The sequence below is a fragment of the Lacerta agilis genome, chromosome 10, assembly GCF_009819535.1.
Source record: "Lacerta agilis isolate rLacAgi1 chromosome 10, rLacAgi1.pri, whole genome shotgun sequence".
NCBI classification, from domain to species: domain Eukaryota; kingdom Metazoa; phylum Chordata; class Lepidosauria; order Squamata; family Lacertidae; genus Lacerta; species Lacerta agilis.
The window spans coordinates 11,569,295-11,586,220 of record NC_046321.1 but is presented as its reverse complement, the minus strand read 5'-3'; the positions used below and the strand labels follow the sequence as shown (position 1 = coordinate 11,586,220).

The 16,926-nt window shown below is 47.1% G+C and overlaps 1 protein-coding gene across 1 annotated transcript in view; it reads left to right on the top strand.

Annotated features, from left to right (window-relative positions):
- Positions 1 to 16,926, top strand: part of SOX5 (SRY-box transcription factor 5) — a 580,304-nt gene that overhangs the window by 30,228 nt on the left and 533,150 nt on the right. The window contains exon 2 of the mRNA XM_033161787.1: positions 11,693 to 11,772. The gene's annotated coding sequence lies outside the window, so the exon portion shown is untranslated. The remainder of the gene's footprint in view (positions 1 to 11,692; positions 11,773 to 16,926) is intronic.

Below are 16,926 nucleotides of genomic sequence, written 5' to 3'. Positions count from 1 at the left end.
TACCGATCCACAAATTTTTCTGGGAGGTACAGCTCTGGCCTGCCCATATTGGAATGGACAAATATCAAATTCCCTCCTTGGCAGTCCATATTTCAGAAATTTCTGCTTCTTAATAGCCACTTTCCCTAGCCTAGATTGCTCTATAATAATATCTGTATCTTACTTTTAAGTATCTGGAGGGAGTGCTCTCCCCCTTTGCAGTAATGTAAGCCAGCGCGGGTGGTGCTGTGGGTTAAACCATAGAGCCTAGGGCTTGCTGATCAGAAGGTTGGTGGTTCGAATCCCCGCGACCGGGTGAGCTCCCGTTGCTCGGTCCCTGATCCTGCCAACCTAGCAGTTTGAAAGCACGTCAAATTGTAAGTCGATAAATAGGTACCGCTCCAGCGGGAAGGCAAACGGTGTTTCCATGCGCTACTCTGGTTCACCAGAAGTGGCTTAGTCATGCTGGCCACATGACCCTGAAGCTGTATGCCGGCTCCCTCGGCCAGTAATGCGAGATGAGCACCGCAACCCCAGAGTCGGACACGATTGGACCTAATGGTCAGGGGTCCCTTTACCTTTACCTTTTAAGCCAGTATTAGCCATCTCCATATTGCATATGGAGGTACCAAAACTGAATGCTTTGCTCAATGAGTTCATGGCAGAGGCAGTATTTGAACGAGGGGCTTCCTGATTCACAGCTGAGTCTTTTAGCCTCTATGTTCTTATCTACCCCGTATATACCCGAGTATAAGCCGACCCACATATAAACCGAGGCACCTAATTTTCCTACAAAAACCTGGGAAAGCTTATTGACTCGAGTATAAGCCGGTTTACCTTTGCCGCTGTGGAGGAGGAGGAGGAGGAACAAGCAGCCCGAAAGCAGCCCTTTGGGCTGCTCCTTCCTGTTCCTCCTTTGCCAAGTTTGCATTTATGCGAGCAGTTCAGGAATGGAACAAGCTGCCTGGGGAGAGTAAAGAACCGCGATTCTTGTACGCTTCTTAAGGAATGGTTGACTGGGGAGAGCAGGTGGCGGCACGAGCGGAGAGAAAGGGCTTCTTTCTCGCCGCCCCCACCACCCGCCTCACTCAAGTATAAGTCGAGTGCAGCTTTTTCAGCACAAAAATGTGCTGAAAAACTAGGGTTATACTCAAGTATATACAGTATGTTAAGTGCTCTACCATGAGCCCTACCATTCCATCAATCCTTGCTTCCTGTTTCTGTTGTGCCATCATTTAACCCCTGGTTGCAATTATTGTTTTAGTTGAGATTCCTGCATTGCAGTGGGGTTGGACTAGATTCCTTTCCAGGATCCTTTCCAACTCTACAATTTGTGATTCTGTTATTCTGTGAGAGGACTTTGTTTGACTTGGTTCTGCTAACGTTCACCTGGCGGTTGGCCTCTGCTCCTTTCAGGCGCCTCCGCTCTAAACTCCCTTTATACCGAGACAGCCTGACTGATGAAGGTATCACAACTCTCTCTCCCGACACCTCTGTGATTATTTCAGAGCACCTGAACTTTGCTGAACTTGAGTAAACACATCTTTAATTTATATTGCATGCAATTATTTTTTTATTACAGCTGGAGTGCTAAGTGTAATCAGGTGGCTATTGTATAATTTAAACTCCAGGTGATTTTTATTTAATAATAATAGCTTGCGTTCCTATAGAGCCTCGCATCCCCAAAGGGATCTCCACAGCACTTTGCCAACTTAACAATCAAAGACGTAAAAAGTAAAACACTGATTATAATTAACACAATCTAAGTAAGCCGGGGCCTGTTCCTGCTGCTGCTGCTGCTGCTGTTTATATTCAAAGGGATGCCACTGAATTTAATGACAGAACTGGGCTGATGCAATTTTACCTAGCTTGGGGGGTGTACAGAAACCCCCAACCCATTTTGCATCTCTAATGTGTTCTTTGTGAGGAAGAACATCACATTTTACATCAACATTTTGCCACAGATTAACTTTGGTGATAACTCAAGTCCTTGGACCATTTCAGCATCGCCCAATGTATGGTGAGGAACCCGTTACTCTCCAGATGGTATTGTTGGACTACAGCTCCAATTAGCCGCAGCCAGCATGGCCAATGGTCAGGGGTGATGGGAGATGGAGTCCAATGACATTCAGAGGGCTACAGGTTTCTCCACCCCAGTTTGTAAAAGGTTTTTCACCGATTCCAGGGCAAATCATGGCGGCGGTGAGAGGCAGAGCACATACATGCCTTGCCTTGCCTGCCACCACACATTGATGTATTCTCTTGGTCCCAGGAAGCTGGCTGTTTATTTACTATCCTTTTATTTTTAAAGGGGCCCTGACCATGTAAAGATTTCTGCAGGTAGAACTCAAATGCAATGAGGGATCTATGGTGAAACATGAAGCAGGTGCCCTCCTTGTAACAAGATGTATGGAATTATTGTTTGGGGGGTGATGGTGGTCGCTTATATAAATTGTGTTGGGTTTTAATATGCTGTAATCTGCCCTGGGTAAGAAATATTTCTCTCCTCCTCCTCCTCCTCCTCCTCCTCATAATATTTTAATTATATTATAGTGTTGTTGCAGTTGTTAGAATCAGAGAAACATAGAACTGGAAGGGACAATTAGGGTCATCTAATTCCTGCAATTCAGGAATCTTTTTCCCCCAACGTGGGGCTCGGAGCCACGACCCTGAGATTAAAAATCTCCTGCTCTACCGACCGAGCTATCCTAGCTGCTGCTGTCATCATCACCATTTTCACTTGATTCAGATTGTAGCGAGTCCCATGGAATTAACCCCCAGTAGCTCTGAAGTGGGGCTACACATTTCACAGGCACCATTGTTTTCCCATTAAATGTTTCTCACCACCACCACTGGCATAATAATAATAATAATAATAATAATAATAATAATAATCTATTATTTATTTATTTATACATACCCCACCCATCTGGCTGGGCCCCTCCAGCCACTCTGGGCGGCTTCCAACACAATATTAAAATACAATAATTCATCAGATATTAAAAGCTTCCCTAAACAGGGCTGCTTTGGCCCAGCCCTGTTATTTTTCAAAAAGGCATGACTAGAACTGGAATGCCTGGACTTGCAAATTGACAGGGCTGGCCCTACCATTAGACAGAGTGGGGTGGCTGCTCCAGGCAACAGAACGCCATAGGCTGATGGTGGAGACGAGATGAGGAAAGACAGAGCTGTGTGTAGTGCATGGTTTATGCTGCAGCCACTAAGTTCCCATGCTGTCCTCGGGATATGGCACAGCCAAACCTTGGTTCCCGAACAGCTACATTTTGGAACGTTTCAGTTCCCGAACGCCGAAAACCTGGAAGTAAATGCAGAGGCGTAGCAACCCCAGGTGGTACCCAGTGCGAATTTTTTTTGTCACCCCCCCCACGCACCGCTTTACTGGGATGCTGGCAAAGCTGCGGCCTCTTGGAAGCCATGGCTCCCGTCTGTCCCCCTCCCTCCCTCCCCAGCTCGCTGTAAAGCGGTAAAGTGGGAGCCGCTTATGGTGAGCCAGGGAGGGAGGGATGCTGGGAGGTACGGGATCCTCTGCTTGCAGCTGCAGCCGCGAACGGAGGATCCTCTACATGCAGCTGCGGTGGTGCGGTGGCTGCTCGCACTGCCGTGGTGGGGCGCTGCCTTGTCACCCACAGATACGTGCCACAGGGAGCACACTGCCCCCACCGCCCCCCGCTGCGACGCCACAACAACAACAACAACAATTTATTATTTATACCCCGCCCATCTGGCTGGGTTTCCCCAGCCACTCTGGGTGGCTTCCAACAGAGTGTTAAAATACAATAATCTATTAAACATTAAAAGCTTCCCCAAAGAGGGCTGCCTTCAGATGTCTTCTAAAAGTCTGATAGTTGTTTTTCTCTTTGACATCTGGTGGGAGGGTGTTCCACAGGGTGGGTACCACTACCGAGAAGGCCCTCTGCCTGGTTCCCTGTAACTTGGCTTCTTGCAGCGAGGGAACTGCTAGAAGGCTCTTGGCACTGGACCTCAGTGTCCGGGCAGAACGATGGGGGTGGAGACGCTTCTTCAGGTATAAGTAAGTAAATGCTCTGGTTTTCAAATGTTTTTTGGAAGCCGAACGTTTGATGCGGCTTCCACTTGAGTGCAGGAAGTTCCTGCAACCAATTGGAAGCTGAACATCGGTTGCTGAACGTTTCAGAAGTCGAACGTGCTTCCAGAATGGATTACGTTTGACAACTGAGGTTTGACTGTTAGGCATCAGACTGTCTTGTGCCTTAAAATCTAAGGATGGGGGAAGAAATTTAGTTTGCATTTAAAAGCTAAGCTGCCTAACTTTCCAAAAGAGTAAGAGGAACAAAACACAGCCATCCTGCAAAATTCGTACTTCCCCAAATTTTGCAGCACAGTTCTCCAGCCAAGTAATGTGTACAAAAAGGCACATACTCTTGTAAAGTCTGCACAAAAGGCATACATAAGTGAAAACAACATACAATAATGCATTATTTTTTGGGGGGGGGGAAGTCTTTGTGAAAATGTGTGCATTAGACCAAATTGCACAAAAACAGGAGGCGTATATCAGGAGGAATGTGTACTGAATTTCTGAATTTTTGCGAGGACTTCAGAAATACTGGAAATGGATGTAGAAATCAGTTTAAGATTGGAAAAGATTGAGAAACTGAGAGAAATTGAAATTGACAGCTTCACCCATCCCTAGTGAAAAATGAATGTGAGATGTGAAGCTTCAGGGGAACAGGCAGAGGGCCTTCTCGGTAGTGGCGCCCTCCCTGTGGAATGACCTCCCATCAGTTGTCAAACAGATAAACAACTATTTGACTCTTAGAAGGCATCTGAAGGCAGCCCTGTTCAGGGAAGCTTTTAATGGTTGATGTTTTATTGTGTTGTTAATATTTTGTTGGGAGTTGCCCAGAGTGGGGTAAACCAGTCAGATGGGTGGCATGTTGTTGTTGTTGTTGTTGTCAACTGAGCCTTCATTAATTCTCAGATTGTGTTGCTTCATGTTCCACACTATGCACCCCCAAAACAAGCCTGTACGGGACCCCAGCCGTCAATTTCAACCCATGAATCCCAAGCGAAGTCTTAGCAGCATCTCTTCATAGAAGGCAAACTTTTTCATATCCACCCTGTTCAGTTAAATAAATAAATAAATAAACCCAGCAAAATCAGTATCCTAAGATGGTAATGAGGGGTGTTATTTTTCAAGCAGGACAAATAATTTAATCATAAATTTGGATATGAGGTTGCATGTACCTTGCCATTTAATCCAGACTGGCCTTGCCTGGGGGAAACCTGTTAGTAAGTAAAAAAACCAAAATCAGAAAATCAGATGCCGGTGTGATATCTCAACAACTTGCTTAAAACTTAAGCCGCTCTCTGGAAGGCGCCTGATTTCACTTGTAGAACTCTTTGTTTTAAGACTGCATAAGTGCTTTTCAGAACAGCAGTCTGAAATCAGACGACATGGGATCAGAGCTATCTACGTGTTAGATCAGATCTGACATGAATTATGGAACAAGAGTGCCATGGTTCAGGAATTTTCGCTCCAGACCAATGTGCATTATTTCATAGCAAGCAAAACACATTCAGGAAGAAAAGGTGGCACTTCTTTCGCAGATGGGACTGTGATTCAAGCCTGTCTCTAGAGGGCAGGCAAATATAAGATAGGCATATAAGGTAGCAAGTGAATTTCCTGAACAGAGCCAGATCTCTATAATTGCATATCAGATGTAAGTGAGTTTGTCGACTCCCAGAGTCCTGAATTACTTCACAAGACAGTGAGGAGAAGGACTATTTGCTGATCTGAGAGGGAGGAGGAAGCAGTAGATTGTGCGTGGAGAACTTGTGACTGTATACCAGGGAGATTGCCCCTTAAAATGATAGAGTTGAATCCAGATTAAGTTAATTGAATTCGTTCCCATTGAAACACATGGAACTTCATTTAAGTCAGGACTAACCTGTCCCGTTGGTTTCAAGTGTGCAATTTAGGATCCGACGAGTCATCAGTAATCACTAAAACCAATCCCCTTCATTTATGTTTTTGCAAGTTCTTTGTTCTAAATTGGCTGCAGTTCATTTCTGGGCCCACACTAGTGCTTAAACCCCTAAACTACTTTATCCCCAAGTATCTGAGAGACTGCATCCCTATAGCCCCCCCCCCCCAAGGTGTTCAGATCAGCAGCAGGGGCACTCTGGGTAATTCCGCCAACCTCAGAAATTTGGAGGTGGCCCAGGAGACGGCATTCTCTGAGGCAGCTCCTCAGTTGTGTAGTTCTTTTCCTACAGACATACATCTGGCACCTTTACCATCTAGCTTTCAGCAGATGCTGAAGATGTGCCTCTTAGCTCCGGCCTTTGACACTGTGCGTTTTCAGAACTCACCCTATTCCCACGACTATGGTTTGTTTAACTGCTTTTAATTCTGGATGTTAAACCCTGGCAAGAGAGAGGCCCTGGGGGCGAGTGGTTCCTGCACCGGAGAAATGGATCAGTTGTCTGTTCTGAATGGGGTTGCATTCCCTCTGAAGGAGTGGGTTCATGGCCTGAGGCTGCTTTTAAACTCATCTTTGTCACTCGGTGGTCACAAGGACAAGGAGTCCCTTTTACCAGCTTCAGGAGATAAGGCAGTTACAATACAGTGGTGCCTCGCAAGACGAAATTAATTCGTTCCGCAAGACTCTTCGTCTTGCGGAAATTTCGTCTTGCGAGGCACCTTTTCCCATAGGAACGCATTAAAATTTAATTAATGCGTTCCTATGGGAAAAAAAGTCCGGGGGCCCCTCCCGACCGGCACCGGAGCCAAGCCAAGCCGCGTTTTAAGACTGCAGTGAGCGAACAGCAGCGCTGCTGTTCGCTCGCTTCAGTCTTAAAACACGGCGCCGCGGCTCCGGGAGGGAGGGAGGGGGCCGTGGGATGATGCCCGACATCGGGCATGATCCCACGGCCCCCTCCCGACCGGCACCGGAGCTCCGCGGTGCTGTGTTTTAAGACTGCAGCGATCGCTGCAGTCTTAAAACGCAGCTCCGCGGCTCCGGGAGGGAGGGAGGGGGCCGTGGGATGATGCCCGACATCGGGCATGATCCCACGGCCCCCTCCCGACCGGCAGCGGAGCTCCGCGCCGCCGAGTTTTAAGACTGCAGCGATCGCTGCAGTCTTAAAACGCAGCTCCGCGGCTCCGGGAGGGAGGGAGGGGGCCGTGGGATGATGCCCGACATCGGGCATGATGCCACGGCCCCCTCCCGACCGGCACCGGAGCTTCGCGCCGCCGAGTTTTAAGACTGCAGCGATCGCTGCAGTCTTAATACGCAGCTCTGCGGCTCCGGGAGGGAGGGAGGGGGCCGTGGGATGATGCCCGACATCGGGCATGATGCCACGGCCCCCTCCCGACCGGCACCGGAGCTCCGCGCCGCCGAGTTTTAAGACTGCAGCGATCGCTGCAGTCTTAAAACGCAGCTCCGCGGCTCCGGGAGGGAGGGAGGGGCCGTGGGATGATGCCCGACATCGGGCATGATGCCACGGCCCCCTCCCGACCGGCACCGGAGCTCCGCGCCGCCGAGTTTTAAGACTGCAGCGATCGCTGCAGTCTTAAAACGCAGCTCCGCGGCTCCGGGAGGGAGGGAGGGGGCCGTGGGATGATGCCCGACATCGGGCATGATGCCACGGCCCCCTCCCGACCGGCACCGGAGCTCCGCGCCGCCGAGTTTTAAGACTGCAGCGATTGCTGCAGTCTTAAAACGCAGCTCCGCGGCTCCGGGAGGGAGGGAGGGGGCCGTGGGATGATGCCCGACATCGGGCACGATCCCACGGCCCCCTCCCGACCGGCAGCGGAGCTCCGCGCCGCCGAGTTTTAAGACTGCAACGATCGTTGCAGTCTTAAAACGCAGCGGCGGGGCTCCGGGAAGGAGGGAGAGGGCCGTGGGATGATGCCCGACATTGGGCACGATCCCACGGCCCCCTCCCGACCGGCACCGGAGCTCCGCGCCGCCGCGTTTTAAGACTGCAACAATCGTTGCAGTCTTAAAACGCAGCGGCGGGGCTCCGGGAAGGAGGGAGAGGGCCGTGGGATGATGCCCGACATTGGGCACGATCCCACGGCCCCCTCCCGACCGGCACCGGAGCTCCGCACCGCCGAGTTTTAAGACTGCAACAATCGTTGCAGTCTTAAAACGCAGCGGCGGGGCTCCGGGAAGGAGGGAGAGGGCCGTGGGATCATGCCTGACATCGGGCACGATCTCACGGCCCCCTCCCGACCGGCAGCGGAGCTTACCTTTTCGCTGCGGTCGGGAGGGATGTTGTCCGCGTCTGCCATTTTGGATCGACTGCGCATGCACAGTCGATCCAAAATGGCGGACGCGGACATCACCCCTCCCGACCAGAGCGAAAAGGTAAGCCAGCTTACAGTGGTACCTCGCCAGACGAATTCGTCTTGCGAAAAACAGGCATAGACGAATTCGTCTTGCGAGTCAACTAAAAACTCGCAAAACCCTTTCGTTTTGCGAGTTTTTCGTCTAGCGAGGCATTCGTCTTGCGGGGTACCACTGTACAGTGGTACCTCAGGTTAAGAACTTAATTCATTCTGGAGGTCCATTCTTAACCTGAAACTGTTCTTAACCTGAGGTACCACTTTAGCTAAAGGGGCGACGCCACCACGCGATTTCTGTTCTCATCCTGAAGCAAAGTTCTTAATCCAAGATACTATTTCTGGGTTAGCAGAGTCTGTAACCTGAAGCGTCTGTAACCTGAAGCACCTGTAACCCGAGGTACCACTGTATTCCTGGACCATGATAGCTTGGCCACTGTGGTCTTAGTACCCCCAAGACTTGATTACTGCAATATGTGTTCATCAACACCAAAGACTGATACAACATGTCCATTCCTATAGATGTAGTATCAAACAAGACCACAAGCACCTTAAATTGCCGGAGAAGATGGAGTTCAGCAGCATGGATCCCTTTTCACTGAGAACAAGCCCAGAGTTGCACACGTTAACCTAAATGTGTGGAGGAACCCACAGTTCAGTCACCTTCCACTCATTCAACATAACACATGAAAACTGCTACTGTGCTTTCATTTAAAAACAACAACAACAACTTGATTTTATTTTATAAAGCAAAGGGGAAATATATGCGATATCCAATGACAGTAATGGCGACAATGCATTAGGAAAAAGCAACATTTCAGGAAAGGAAAGAAGCTCTATCTCCTCTTTGTTTACGAAAGCGTGACACTGTTGAAAAGAAGCTGCTAGTTTCACACTGTCATCCACAAAACTCATGATGTGCCTACAAGCAAAGTGGAAAGAATGTCTCATTTGTTCACCCAAGGGGTGGGTGGGTGGGAGTAGTGCATGGTCTGTGGTGTATAAATGGCTTTGGGTTTAACTCTTTGGTAGTTTTGCTCCCATCCTTGCAATCTCTAGAGGCAAGAACTAAAAACCCACCAGCATGGATAATACAGTCAGACGGGACGCAGGTCCTCTCTGCTTATTTTGCATTTTTCATTTCGCCTTCCCATAAAGAGTTTGAGGCAGTTTAGCATTGTGTTGCACTATCAGCTGCTCATTTGTGCACATGCTGAAAGATCTCTCATCTTTCAGGTTTGCTTCTGCTCAGCCCCACTTTAATCAGCTGGCAGAGCCATTTTATGCCAATGTTGCCAGTTTCTCAACTGGGAATCCATGAGTCAGCGTGGTTTCAGGGTGCCCCATCAAACACTCTTTGTGCTCAGCCAGCCCTCATCTGGCTGCCTTTTTTTAACAGCCAGTCTGTTGTTGTTCAGTCGTTCAGTTATGTCCGACTCTTCGTGACCCCATGGACCAGAGCACGCCAGGCACGCCTATCCTTCACTGCCTCCCGCAGTTTGGCCAAACTCATGTTAGTAGCTTCAGGAACACTGTCCAACCATCTCATCCTCTGTCATCCCCTTCTCCTTGTGCCCTCCATCTTTCCCAACATCAGGGTTTTTTCCAGGGAGTCTTCTCTTCTCATGAGGTGGCCAAAGTACTGGAGCCTCAACTTCAGGATCTGTCCTTCTAGTGAGCACTCAGGGCCGATTTCCTTGAGAACAGATAGGTTTGATCTTCTTGCAGTCCATGGGACTCTCAAGTTTCTCCTCCAGCACCATAATTCAAAAGCATCAATTCTTCGGCGATCGGCCTTCTTTATGGTCCAGCTCTCACTTCTGTACATTACTACTGGGAAAACCATAGCTTTAACTTTGACAGCCAGTCTAGGGGGGTGGATCTGCATGTCTGCTTCCTCTTCCTTTGCCTCAGGGTAGAACTCAGCAGGTAGGAAGATGGGGACAAAACTAGACTGAGTTGAGACTGCCTGCCGTTGGCTCTTCTGCCCTATCAGCCACTTAGCAGAGAAACATGCAGTTGGGAGATGCTAAATTGTCCTGCATCTGTAGCTTGTCTTCCTGTTGTCTGTTGCCTCCCCTTCTTCCCAGATGGATTCCAGCATCAGGAATGAAACTGTCAGCAAGGCAATGGAAGGATTTGTTGGAACTTACATTCTTGGCAGAGTTTTGAGTTCCAACAGATACTGGGTAATTGATGTCTCCCATGGTTACTATAGCTCCCCTTTTTGAATGTTTGGAAAGCTGCTGTAGGGAGGCAGAGGGCCTTCTCAGTAGTGGAACGCCCTCCCATCAGATGTCAAGGAAATAAACAACTATCTGACTTTTAGAAGACATCTGAAGGCAGTCCTGTTTAGGGAAGCTTTTAATGTTTGATGTTTTATTCTATTTTCAATATTTTTTTGGAAGCCACCCAGAGTGGCTGGGGAAACCAAGCCAGATGGGCAGTATTATTATTATTATTATTATTATTATTATTATTATTATTATTATTCAATTATTATTCAATTATTCAGTCTGGCTTGGAGGTCTATAGCAGACACCCACAGTAAGGTCTCTGTCGTTTCCCTCTCCTACAATTTTTACCCATATGCTCTCAATCTGCCTTCCATGCTCCAGATCGTGAATGTCTTCACAAGTGTACACATCCTTTGCATATAATACTATTATTGTGAGATTGCTTTGAGATGCTTTTACAGGAAGTGATTCATAAATGGAAACAACAACAATAACTCTGGAGAGGCACAAGAGCCCTGTCCTCTCTTGCATCTGGCCACTCTTGCTGAAGCTGATGTGCATGAGCACACAGGGATGGAGAGCCTTGGCATCAAATATTCTGCCTCTCTCTCCACTTTGTGCCTCCATAGATCAACAGTCCTTAATAAGTCTTTAGTGTGTTCTTTTGTAAGGCGTTTGGAGTTCATTCATTTTGTTTTCATAGAACAATTGGCCATTTAACTGATGGGTAGGCAAACTAAGGCTTGGGGGCCAGATCCGGCCCAATCGCCTTCTCAATCCGGCCTGCGGACAGTTCGGGAATCAGCGTGTTTTTACATGAGTGGAATGTGTCCTTTTATTTAAAATGCATCTCTGGGTTATTTGTGGGGTTTGCCTGGTGTTTTTTTCATGAGTAGAATGTATGCTTTTATTTAAAATGCATCTCTGGGTTATTTGTGGGGCATAGAAATTCGTTCATTTCCCCCCTCCAAAATATAGTCTGGCCCCCACAAGGTCTGAGGGACAGTGGACAGGTCCCCTGCTGAAAAAGTTTGCTGACCCTTGATCTGGTAACATGGTCTCTCTCTCTCTCTCTCTCTCTCTCTCTCTCTCTCTCTCTCTCTCTCTCCCTTTATTTCTTCTTCAGTTTCAGAAGCAAATGAGGATATAAAAGACAGGAGTGGTGGAGTGGTTAAGAGACAGTTGTCAAGCTGGGAAGCTCAACAGGTAAGTCTTGGATTTGCTGCTTTCAGAAATGTACTTTAGTTTAAAACTAGGCTTGAGTCTAGTGGGAAAACCCCAAATATTGGAGCACCCTCTCTTCAAGAAGAAGAACCCAGCCATTTTAAATTTCATGTGCCTTATTGAAAACTGTCCATTGCTTAACAGTGAATATGAGAAGGTGGGGGTAGATGGTCAGGGGAACAAGAATGAAACAGGCAAGTGGAAATTATAGATGTGAGATGAGGTTCCATTCCGCATGTTTTGAATGTAAGCTGTTATACAAGGAAGTCACAAAGGTTTGGGGTTTGATCTTATAAGATCCTTTGTTGAGATCTTGTTGTCCGTGTTTGGTTGTGTGGCTCATGGGAACATTTTTATTTCCTTCCATGGTACAGATTTTCTCTGAACTTCTTATATGCACAAAAAAGGATGTTTATTAAAGGCTGAAAATGTATGCTGTGACTTTATTGACTTTCAGTTCAAGACTTTAGCATGCTTTTGGATCAGTTGCCTCCTTCATGTGTTGGCTGGATGTAAAAACAGCTGTAGGGGGAACTCAGTTGGCTGTAATGTGGAAGGGAAATGGCCTCTACTTGCACCTGTGCTACCTCATTCAGATTTTCATGCATCAGTCTCGTTTTTAGTTGTCATGAGTATCTATACTACATTTGCTTAGCTCATGGTTCCTGAAATATGAAACATTCAATCTACCAAGTCTGGTCTTCAGATGCAGCAAGAGATGCCTGATTTGTCTCCTGGACCTGAGGTTCCCAGGAAATATAGAGCAACACGGTCCTCTCAGGCTGGCTGATGGCACAGATTCCCTGGCTTGGTCTTCTTCATGTCTGCCTTCTGTCCAGGGCACATGGGTCTTTCTTAAGCAGCTGCAGGGGAGATGGGGTAGAGGGTACCCAAGCATTTTCTCAGACCATGGATGGTTCCATCAGGAGTTGAGAGTGTGCAGTATTTAGGGGACTCTGGGTCCATGAAAGCTTATGCCACATAAAATTTGATAGTTTCTTGAGACTGAGGTGTCACAAGACTCTTTGTTCTCCTCGTTTTTACGGCGGAGGGAAGGGATTGAGCTGTTTTGTGTGGCTGGCGGCACACAAGGAGGCAGGCAACCCAGTCTAGCAGGCACCCTTTTCGAAATGCGTTGGACAATGGTGCGAATGCCCATGAAAGCTATTTCCCAATGATAATTGAAATCTTAGCCATTTCAGAATGATTTGCCCATCAACACTGTTTGTTACACTGTCTGTGCCTGTGCGTGCAAATTGTGCAGAATGCTCTCAAACGTATATAATTTTCATATAATCCTGTACATCTGCAATTTAGCTTCTAATTTGTTTCTTTGTAGTATTAAGCAGAGACAGTGGTTTATTTTTTAATGACATAAAAAAAGGTTTTCTCTCCAGGGGTTTTGACCCGCGTGGCAGAAAGAGCTTGTGTTTCTTTTTCATCATCAAGACAAAGACTGAATTCTTTCTTTTTGTTAAAAAAAAAATGAAGTGATTAAAGAGAAGAATGTTTCCCCTGAGATAAGATACATTCTTTGTTTTTTTTCTTCTTCCTTGTTTTCTTTCTCTCATCTGTATGTCATTTCTCTTTGTCCTCCCCCCACCCCCATTGTGGACTCCATTTTAGGATGCTTAGCACCATGGTTATAAATGTAGGAGTAACATATTGAGATCAGGACACATATAATTAGTCATATTATTCTGCTTGCCATATAAAGACACAGGAACTCAGAAAGAGAACAAAATCTAAGACAGGAATACAGGAGGTTTGCAGAAACTTATCTTGCAGACAGGATTCCCCACATTTGTGTTATGCCGTCGGCGTGGCTAGAGCTGGGATGGAGGAATTGTAGCCTTCCAGATGTTGTTGGCTACAACTCCCATCATTTCTGACCATTGACCATGCTGGTTCAGGCTTTGGGCCAACTGAAAATATTTTACTGAATGAAGTGAAGGACAATATAGTGTGTGTCCTCCCAGTTCATCCATTTCTCATACAGAAAGAAGCCTTATGTTTGTATAAGAGAGGACTATCCAATGTAACTCTTTGCTGGAGATGTAATATGGACAATGCTTCTTTGAAACACATGCTTTTGCTGTGGCCCACACTTGCTAAGTTTTGGGAGAAAGTGATGGACCATAGAAACAAGACACCATGGGAAAACTTAAGATTTTCGTAGGTGAATATGCTCTTGAACTATATACCCATTCTTGTATGGAAACTGACAACAGGACGCCGAAAATGTATTCTACACACCCTAATGGTGGCCAAGAGACTGATACTGATGAATGGGGAAAATGGAGATACGATTCTTCTTAATCAATGGCTTGACAAAATGACAATATTCGCAACACATATGAATGGGCAGCTTATGGACACAGACTTTCTTTGGATAAATACAATGATGTTTGGAATGAGTTTATTAGGTTATTAGGTTTATTCTTATTAATAAGAATAAGAATATACACATCTGAGGTCCAGCTCCGAGGGCCTTCTGGCGGTTCCCTCACTGCGAGAAGCGAAGTTACAGGGAACCAGGCAGAGGGCTTTCTCGGTGGTGGCGCCCGCCCTGTGGAACACCCTCCCACCAGATGTCAAAGAAATAAACAACTATCTGACTTTTAGAAGACAGTTAGGTCTTATTTCAGCACTGGTAACAGCATTGTGTCCTCCACTATGACCAAGGGCTCCAGACTAGTTAGGCAAATCAGGCAATGTGGCACACACTGCTCTAGCTGAAGGATGCAGCTGGGACAGAAGCATACAGCTGGGACTTGGGAGCAGCAGCAAGGGGTCTACCTTGCTGCCCTCCAGCATCAGTCACCTGATGCAGTTGCCTTGCTGTCTAATGGTAGGGCTGGCCTCCTGGAGCTGATGGGAGTTGCGAGTCCAGCAAGATCTGAAGGGCCACAAGTTCTCTGTCCTAAGCTGGAGTCATGAAGGTCATGGAGCAGATACTGCACCTCCCAAGTGTGTTGCACCCTTAACCATCCATGGACCAAACTAAGGCATTTTGGGAGGAGATACTTTACTTATGAGGGCACCCCCTGCCTTCCATAGTTGATATCAAGGGGGCAGATGGTACAGCTGTTGCACATGTTCAGATGTGGATGCACAGACACACATGGTGCCTTGGCAATATAATATAAAAGCCCTCCAACTACCCACCCATCTGTTGTTAACATCCCTCCAGCATTGGCACCCACCAACATTTCCTTGCTAGCAACATAAGATACAGTTTCAGTGGCTCGGGGTTACACAGACTGGTTCTTGTGTTCAGACGGAGCCTCGTCTCAGAGGAGATTGCCCTGTGGCTCATCTTTCTCTTGCCCGTCTCATGGGATCATGGCAACAGGCAAGGAAACATTTGCTTACATTTTTGTTTTGGTTTTTTTTGTTCTGCATCATGCTTACTTGCTATAGCATTCCGAATTTCTTGGACAACGTATTCGCATCAGTGAGTTATCTCTTATTTTATTTTATTTTTCCACCGGCTTCAGCTCTAGAAATTTTGTAGTGGAGCCATATCAATGCTTGTTGCATCAAAAGTAGAGGATTACCACTGCTGAACACTCTGTGTCAAGATGCTGTTGTGAGGATCAGAAGCAGCTGGTGCCTAGCGGATGATGGTTTTATCCACTTTAAGCCCTACCAAGGGTTTACCATATGGCTAGGCCTATGCTATAGCATACTTTGCATAATGGTTAATCCAACCTTTCCTTCTGCCCCCCCTTTTTTGCAGCAAGAAATACATTGCTCCTTTATCTCTGAAGTAGACCAGCCTAAATTTCTCCTTCCTTCCTTAACTCTTAAACCTCACATTCTGCTCCTCATAGGAAGGGACCCTGGGGTCATCCAGTCCAACCCCCTGCAATTCCAGGAATCTCAGCTATAGCATCCATGACAGATGACCATCCAACCTCTGCTTAAAAACCTCCAAGGAAGGAGAGTCTACAACCTCCCAAGGGAGACTCTTCCAATGTCAAACAGCTCTTACTGTCAGAAAGTTTTTCTGTATGTTTGGTCAGAATCTCCTGAAGCCATTGGTCTGAGTCCTACCCTCCAGAGCAGGAAAAAACAAGCTTGCACTCCTCTTCCTCCTTCCTCCTTGAAAGGGAGGATGATCCCAGATTTGTAAAAAAAAGAAAAAGAAAGGGAGGATGATCCCTCCACTTCTCTTTAACATGAGAGCAGCATTGCTAGATCAATCCAATGATCCATCTAGTTTGGCATCCTGTTCTCACAGTGGCCAACCAGATGCCCAGCTACAAGAGCCTGCTCCCCTCCTGTGCTCTCCAGCAACTAGTATTCAGAAGCATCACTGCCTCCAACCATGGAGGCAGGTGTGGCTACCATGCTTAGTAGCCATTGATGCGTTGTATTGTATTTCCAGAGCGGCAGGAATTCCCAGGCCGTATGCACCCAAAATACGCCACCGCATTTAATGACCGTGTCAATGCTGGGTAGGATATAAGGCCAACACAAAGCATTTTGTTGCCTGAGGCAAAGAATGAGGTGAAACGCAGTAGTAAAGGCAGCAGCACTTACCTCACCTTCTGTCATCAGCATAGCTGTGGCTTCCTGGAGGAGAATGGTGGAGGTGAGAAGCAGCAGTGAGGTTGGTGCAGTGCAAACACTCCCATGGGAGCACCGGATTAGTTCTGTTGGCGCGTTGGCATCATGCTGACCTCATACCCACATTTCTCCAATGAAAACAGGGACATCCTATTCAATGATGATGATGATGATGTTATTTATACCTCACCCATCTAACTGGGTTGCCCCAGCCATTCTGGGAGGCTTCCAACATCTATAAAAACATAATAAAACATTAAACATTTAAAAACTTCCCTATACAGGGCTGCCTTCAGAAGTCTTTTAAAGGTTGTATCTCCTTGGCTCAGGGGTCGCATAACTCTGTAACCTTCCAACATTCCTCCAATGAAATAGGGACATCCTAAGGGAAAGCGGGAAAGTCCAGGATCAAATCTGAAACCGGCATGGCTTCTGTAAATCGGGGGCTGTCCCCGGAAAATCAGGACACTTGGAGGGTCTGTGACCTCTACCTCTGCTGAAGCCACACGGATGCTGGTGCCAGGAGTTCAGATAGCCACTACTGGCCTGATGACTGCTACT